The following is an 8645-nucleotide window of genomic DNA, read 5'->3' as shown; positions in this document are numbered from 1 at the left end:
TGGGATTGGAATGAAAACTGACCTTTTCCAGTCCTGTGGCACTGCTGAGTTTTCCAAATTTGCTGGCATATTGAGTGAAGCACTTTCACAGCATCGTCTTTCAGGATTTGAAATAGCTCAACTGGAATTCCATCACCTCCACTAGCTTTGTTCATAGTGATGCTTTCTAAGGCCCACTTGACTTCACGTTCCAGGATGTCCAGCTCTAGGTCAGTGATCACACCATCGTGATTATCTGGGTTGTGAAGATCTTTTTTTGTACAGTTCTTCTGTGTATTCTTGCCACCTCTTCTTAATATCTTCTGCTTCTGTTAGGCCCATACCATTTCTGTCCTTTATCAAGCCCATCTTTGCATGAAATGTCCCCTTGGTATCTCTAATTTGCTAACACTAGCAAGGGGGCACTCTTTCTGCCCCCTTCTGATGTCTATGTCAGAAGATTTCTCTATCTCTTTTATACTTTAATAAAATTTTATTACACAAAAGCTCTGAGCAATCAAGCCTCATCTCTGGCCCCGGATTGAATTCTTCTCCTCTGGAGGCCAAGAATCCCAGTGTCTTTTGTGGTTCAGCAATAACCTTTCGATATGATCCCAGGACAAAACATAGGAACTGCTTCCTCGAAGATAAAATTGCTTTCAGGTTGTTTCCTTGTCATTTGCCTTTCTCATAAATGTTTAGCATAGAAACACCAAGTATTAGAGGTATTTAATGAGCTGTGTTCCAAATAATCACAACTTTAAACTAAATATGTTCGTGTTTTACCAGAATTCTCAATTTTTTAAAAATAGAAACATGTCTTCACCTTTATACGTTCCAATTAGGCATTTTTTGTTTTTTGTTTTTTTCCTATCTAAGCTCAAAATTGGCTCAGACAGTAAAGAATCTGCCTGCAATGCAGGAGACCCCAGGTCCCATCCCTCGGTCTCCATCCCTGACCCAGAAGGGAATGGCAACCCACTACAGTATTCTTGCCTGGAGAATTCCATGGACAGAGGAACCTGGTGAGCTACAGTCCGTGGGGTTGCAAAGAGTCGGACAAAACTGAGCAAATAACACTCTCAAGTTTTTTTTTTATTTTATTCTAGCTCAAAATCACAAATTTCTCTACCCCACTCCCTTGGTGATAGGCTTTTTCTAATTTTTCAAGAGTTCTTATTGTTCCTGATGGACCCCCATTATCCCAGTTGCCCCTGACTTCAATATATCGTCCACACTGAACCTTGGTAGCTCAGCTGGTAAAGAATCCACCTGCAATGCAGGAGACTTCCTGGGTTGGGAAGATCCACAGGAGAAGGGATAGGCAACCCACTCCAATATTCTTGGGCTTCTCTGGTGGCTCAGTTGGTAAAGAATCCACCTGCAGTGCAGTAGACTTGGGTTCGATCCCTGGGTTGGGAAGATCCCCTGGAGCAGGGAACTGGCTATCCACTCCAGTATTCTGGACCAGAGAATTCCATGGACTATATAATCCATGGGGTGGCAAAGAGTTGGACACAACTGAACAACTTTCATTTTCACTTTTCCAATACATCGTCCACACTAAACCCAGAGCAATCTTTCAGAATCCCACAGTACCCATCACTGCACTGCCTCTCCCACCATCCCCAGTTCCCCGTTGCTATAAAAGAAGCCAGGTCACTTAGATTCCAGAGAGACTGTCCTGCCTCCTTCCCTGCCCTTCTCTTGAGCAATCCTACCCTGCACGACCCCATATTCAAAGATAGTGGACACCACACCCTGACAATCTCCTGGTTTCGTTACCTTGCTCTCACTCTTCCGTATGCCCTTTCCTTTTTTATCTAGCTGGCTTTCAAAGCCTCAGGTGAAAATGTCACTTATTTTTTCAAACCTTCACCTATTCACTTCTCTCATCTCCAACCCCAAATGGACCATTATGCTTTTCTCAAAATTCACATATCACTATACGAATCACTAGCACTGCTCTATTCACATCATATCATAAGTGTATACACATTATTTTTCTCAATTACATCATACACTTTTAAAGGAAAGGGAGATCCTTTTTATCCCTAATTTATTGATAGGACTGGGCAAGGTACCACTTTATAAAACCAGGGCAGCTAGTCAGTAGTCCTTCAAAGTATCTAGGGAAGAGTGAATTCTCCAAAAACATTATAAAAAAGAGATGGGGATGTTGAAAGAGAAGGGAGATGTTAAGCAACTGAGTTCAGAATTGAATACAATTGGGTTTTTTTCTTCTCTAGTCCTTAGAGAAGAAGTTGCTGTGCTGTGACCAAGCACAACCTACATCGTTTCTCTGACTGTCACCCACCTGATCTGCAAAACAGAAATAGGAATATTGACAGTAGATCTTACCTCCCTGGTACAGCTCTGGGAACAAATAAGTTGAGAGAGTGGCTATAAAATTCTGACTTTGAATTGAGTTCAAGGTCAGTCTGTTTTTTAAAATGTATTTTTCAGAAAAGGAAAATTGGAAATTTGCTCTAAAATTTTTATTGAAAAAATGTTCTCTTTTGTTGAATAATGATAGGAGATAAAACATGCCACAGTTCCAACTCATCCACCTTATTAATGAATTAAGCCACATCAAAATGCAATAAAAAGGGTATAAGAGACTCCTAAGAATCATTCAAATTTTTATCAGTCATTTTCTCTCCATAAAATGAGCATTTCTATTAAAATGATATTGCATAAAAATGGGATTTTAATGTGTGAAGATTCTTTAAAATCACGAGACCACCTGGTAAATCAGAGGTTTAAAACTATTTTTTTCCCTCCATAGAAATCTGTAATGAATTAAATTAGAAAATGCAAAACCAACATAGTCACAAAATATTGAAGCATCTTGATATTCAACTTAAAGATGCCCACAGGTAAGAGTTTTGGTCTCTTGGTCAGCAGGGACTATGAGAGATGAGAAGTTCTCATGGAGGAGTGCGTAAACCTCATTGGTTGTATAAGAAAGCACAGTTGCAAGGGAAGAAGCAAAGTGCACAGGAAATAGGAATTGTGACATCACAGCAGAGCTGAAAACATGAATTACTTGCCAAAAAGGTACATACCATGAAAAAGAGTCACAGTAGATAAAATTGAAAGAATGGCCACTTCATAGAGAAATGAGCTCCTCAAAGAATAGGGAAAGTATGCTTTTGAGAAACCTCTATTAATAGGCAAGCCTTGATATCTTATTCAAGATATCAAGTGATGAACTAGAGTGATGAACAGAAAGCATTTCAAATTGAGAAGTATTGCAATAATAAGCATTAAACTTCATATATTATATTTGTAAATATTGGAGGGATGTGAATATATATCTTGGTCATCCCTAAAGAACTTCAATTTGAAAAAAAAAAAAAAAAACATGAAAAATGTACATGAGAACAAAAGACTCAATAAACAAGATTCTTCCAGGGTATAAACTGAGCATCTTGGAGAGTATACCACCTCTGTTGTCCCCTAGGACACAACTAAGGAAATATCTTTTCTTATACCCAATATCACCCAGCATTTCTCATGATGTACTCTGCATATAAGTTAAATATGCAGCATAACAATATACAGCCTTGACGTACACCTTTCCTGATTTGGAACCAGTCTGTTGTTCCATGTCCAATTCTAACTGTTCCTTCTTGATCTGTATACAGATTTCTCATGAGGCAGGTCAGGTGGGCTGGTATTCCCATCTCCTGAAGAATTTTCCACAGTTTGTCATGATCCACACAGTCAAAGGCTTTGGCTTAGTCAATAAAGTAGAAGTAGATGTTTTTCTGGAACTCTCTTGCTTTTTCCATGACCCAGCGGATGTTGGCAATTTGATCTCTGGTTCCTCTGCCTTTTCTAAAACCAGCTTGAACATCTGGAAGTTCACAGTTCACATACTATTGAAGCCTGGCTTGGAGAATTTTGAGTATTACTTTGCTAGCATGTGAGATGAGTGCAATTGTGTAGTAGTTTGAATAGCCTTTGGCATTGCCTTCCTTTGGGATTGGAATGAAAACTGACCTTTTCCAGTCCTGTGGCCATTGCTGAGTTTTCCCAATTTGCTGGCATATTGAGTGCAGCACTTTCACAGCATTATCTTCTAGGACTTGAAATAGCTCAACTGGAATTCCATCACCTCCACTAGCTTTGTTCACAGTAGTGCTTCCTAAAGCCCACTTGACTTTGCATTCCAGGATGTCTGGCTCTAGGTGAGTGATCATACCATCATGATTATCTGGGTCACGAAGATCTTTTTTATATAGTTCTTCTGTGTATTCTTGCCAGCTCTCCTGAATATCTTCTGCTTTGGTTAAGTCCATACAATTTCTGTCCTTTATTGTGTCCTTATTTGACTTATATGCAGAGTACATCATGAGAAATGCTGGACTGGTTGGAGCACAAGCTAGAATCAAGATTGCTGGAAGAAATATCAATAACCTCAGATATGCGGATGACACCACCCTTATGGCAGAAAGTGAAGAAAAACTAAAGAGCGTCTTGATGAAAGTGAAAGAGGAGAGTGAAAAAGTTGGCTTAAAACTCAACATTAAGAAAACTAAGATCATGGCATCGGGTCACATCACTTCATGGCAAATAGATTGGAGAAACAATGGAAACAGTTATAGACTGAGCGACTGAACTAAACTGAACTGAACTGAAAATCAGTGCAGATGGTGACTGCAGCCATGAAATTAAAAGATGCTTTCTCCTTGGAAGAAAAGTTATGACCAACATAGACAGCATATTAAAAAGCAGAGACATTACTTTGCCAACAAAGGTTTGTCTAATAAAATCTATGGTCTTCCCAGTAGTCATGTATGGATGTGAGAGTTGGACTACAAGGAAAGCTGAGCGCCCAAGAATTGATGCTTTGAACTGCGGTGTTGGAGAAGAATCTTGAGAGTCCCTTGGACTGCAAGGAGATCCAACCAGTCCATCCTAAAGGAAATCAGTCCTGAATATTCATTGGGAGGACTGATGTTGAAGCTGAAACTCCAATACTTTGGCCACCTGATGAGAGCAGACTCATTGAAAAGACCCTGATGCTGGGAAAGATTGAGGGCGAGAGGAGAAGGGGACGACAGAGGATGAGATGGTTGGGTGGCATCACCGACTCAATGGACATGAGTCTGAGTAAGCTCCAGGAGTTGGTGATGGACAGGGAAGCTTGGTATGTTGCAGTCCACAGGGTCACAGAGTCAGACACGACTGAGTGACTGAACTGAACTGAACTGAATATCACCCAAGTGCAACAGAAGAAGAATTGGGTCTTCCAGGGACTTCATTCACTGTTTAAAGTTTTCATAAACAGGAAAAATCCAACTCAAAGTAGTCCATGTATTTAAGAAATCTACAGGGTCAAAAATCACTGTACCTATTATCTCCCTTTTGGCTTTTTCACCTTACTGCCAATATAAATACTAACATTTTACGTTTGTGAAATTGTGATTCATAAGAAATCTTGTGTTATGTCTGCATCCACAGTTCCTAGCTCACAGCTTCCAAAACCCTTGAAATTCCCTAAGTGTGGGGAGTAATAAAGGTGTTTTTTGGTATATTAATGAGGTGACTTAGGAAATGGACTGGACGGACCGGAGCAGGTTGCCAATGAAACCAACTAAGTGATAAGACAGTTGGAACTTTCAGTCCTAGCCCTGAATTTCTGGGAAGGGGAAGGGACTAGAGGTTGATTCAAAGTCCAGTGGCCAATGTTTCAATCAATCATGCCTATGTAATGAAACCTCCAAAAAATCCCAAATAGATGTGGTTGAAAGAGCTTTGTGGTTGATGTGCATGTGGAGGTCAGGGCAAACGTTGAGTATGGAGAGGGTATAGGAGCTCTGCACCCAGTCCCCATAGCTTGCCCTAAGCATCTCTCCATTTGGCTCTTCCTGAATTACAGCCTTTTGTAATAAACTGATAAGCTAGTCAATTCTGTAAGCCACTCTAGCAAATTAAACAAATGCAAGGAGGGAATATTGGGAAACACTGACTTATAACCAGTTGGTCTGAAATACAGGTAACAACCCGGCCTTACCACTGGCATCTGAAGATGTGGGGGCAGTCTTATAGGACTGAATGCTTCACCTGTGTTATCTGATTTCATCTCCAGGTAGATGGTGTCAGAATTTAGTTAAATTGGAAGACACCCCACTGGTGTCTGGAGCACTGTTTGTTGATTTGGGAAGTACACACACACACACACACATGTCAGAATTGGTCTCAGAACACCATTTTAACAAATATTAGATTTTCAAATAAAAGCTGATCATAGCTCCCAAAGCACTTTCAAACACATTAGCTCCTTGATCTTCCTCATAGCCCTGCGCAATAGGTACTGCAGTTATTTTCCAGATGAGAAGACAAAGTCTCAGAGGAGGAAGGTCACACTCCTAGAACGAGGCACACTGAAGATAAAAATTCAAGCCTTCTGGGTCCAAACCAACTGCATCTCCCACTTTCATTTTCAAGTGCATAATGATCGTGAGAATGATTCAGTTCTCTGAGAAAAGAGCAAAACCCTTGGCAAATGCTCCTAAATTTTTTCATAGCCCCTTGGAGAACTCAGAGCTGTGTTTTAATCCCTAGGAGGGGAAGAGACCTTGGTGGGCTGAACTTTTGTATGAGGCTTCTGCAGCAAGCTCAGGCTGCAGATGGGCAAAGGGAGGGGAGACCAGGGTGCAATGCTCCAAGCTCGGATTAAGCATCCAAATCGGAAAGAGAACAGCTGTAGCCCCTTTACATTACGGTTTTAAAATTCTGAGCATGTAAAGAACTATAAAAATCACAAGTAGGCCCTGGATCATAACAGATGAATAAGGGATTTATAATCTTTAAACTGCAAGGAGAATGGCTTACATTTGTACCATTTCCTATTTTGATTACAATCATTGTCCTGAGAGCAGATTCATGTTGTGCCTTTTCTGATTCTTTTTGCAATCCATCACAGGCAGACAACAGGCTGGTGATGCCACTGTACATTCTTTGAAAGACAATAAAAGCCTGTGTAACTTTAGACCTCTCATTTTGTCTTGTTTGTCATAATTTGATTGGGCAATTGTTTTCTATTGTGGCCTGTTAGCCACCTCATTAACCTAGAAGCGTGAGATGGTCTGGACAATGCACTTCTGGAATATTTAAAAGGTTAAAGCAAAAAGCCTGCTACTCAATGCTTTTCATAGACTAGCTAGGATATTAAATTCTAATATCTTGTTCCAGGGACCCAGACTGTCATCATAAGAAATGGTACAAAGCGAGGCTCTTCCTGAACTGTTTGAAAATGGCATTCTTCTTCTACTGTTTTCCGGCCCCATGTGGTCTGTAAGTCAGTAAGCCCAGTGGAAATGTCTACCCTCCCTTCCCCACAACACCCTCCCCTCCTACAACAGAATGTCCTTTATTCCTTAGGAGGGACTTTTTACCAGTTCAATCTGTTTTCCTATGTATTACAGAAACTTCTATAAAATTGATAAGAACCTCTATAGCTACCAAATTCTCTATTTTTCTAGAAATTCACGAAATGTGATGTGACGATATTGATGCTCATATGCAAAGAAACAAATACAAAAGTTTAGAACCAGTGCCTCTGGGCTCTAGCCTGGCTATTAACTATTATGGCCTATAGCACAGCCATCACAGTGCACACCTACCTGTATTATTGTGCTATATGTGCAACCATCTGGAAAACTATAGCTGCACCAATGCAAAAAAAAAAGTGAAAAAGGAAGACATAGATTATGTTACAATTTTTCAGATGGTACTCAAGTCACACAGTTGGTTATCGCAAGAAGGACATAAAAATCCAGTAATTTCTAAATTAAAAAGGAAATATTCATTTTTCTTCTGTGTTGATTTTTTTTTCCCCTTTTACTCCTGATCCAGCTAGACTGCCTGGCTTTTTATAGCAAAGAAAATCTATGGAGCATAAGAAACTGGTACCATGCCCATAACTGACCTAACTTTATGGAATTGCGCTTCTATCCCTATCACATATATTTATTATACTCCAACTTCTCTTCGGTGGCTTTATACCCAGGTGACAGTTGGGATCTGTGGGGATGTTCCCCTGGAAAGCTGGAAAGCTCGGGGTAAATTATACCACATGTGGCTAATCTAAGAGCTCATTAAAGCATTTCCATACACTTCATTCTGATGAATATGGCAGCCTCAGGAATTCCAGTTGGATATATAAACAGCCTCTTGTTTTTTATTCTAATTGTGGTCATTATACAAATGTAAATGAAATGTACACTCTGCTCTTCATTTGCATGTAAAGTTGGCAAGCAGTATTTGAAAAGTCTTGTCACCCACTTCTTTTACCAATCACTCTCTTCTCAGACAACAGATTAACTCATTCATTCATCCACTCATTTATTCCACAAACATTTCCTCTACTATGTACTCTACAGTATGAGAGAGTAGCAGGCACAGGATATACAAAAATGACCGAGAGACAATCCCTTCCCTCAAGGAGTTTATGTCTAGTGGGGAGAGAAGTAGACAAATTACAAGTACAATTTGTTAAGTGGTAGAATCTGGGTCACGAGACCAAAGTAGACAGGTTGAACAGAGATGTTATTTGAGTTGGATTTTGAGGAATTAGTAGGACATTTTCAAATGGAGACAGCTCAAAGGACATACTTGAAAGAAAAAACAAAGGCAGAGAAAAAAAATGTATG

Source organism: Bison bison, unplaced genomic scaffold (assembly GCF_000754665.1).
Source record: "Bison bison bison isolate TAMUID 2011002044 unplaced genomic scaffold, Bison_UMD1.0 scf7180017864040, whole genome shotgun sequence".
Lineage (NCBI taxonomy): Eukaryota > Metazoa > Chordata > Mammalia > Artiodactyla > Bovidae > Bison > Bison bison.
This window is presented reverse-complemented; position numbering follows the sequence as displayed.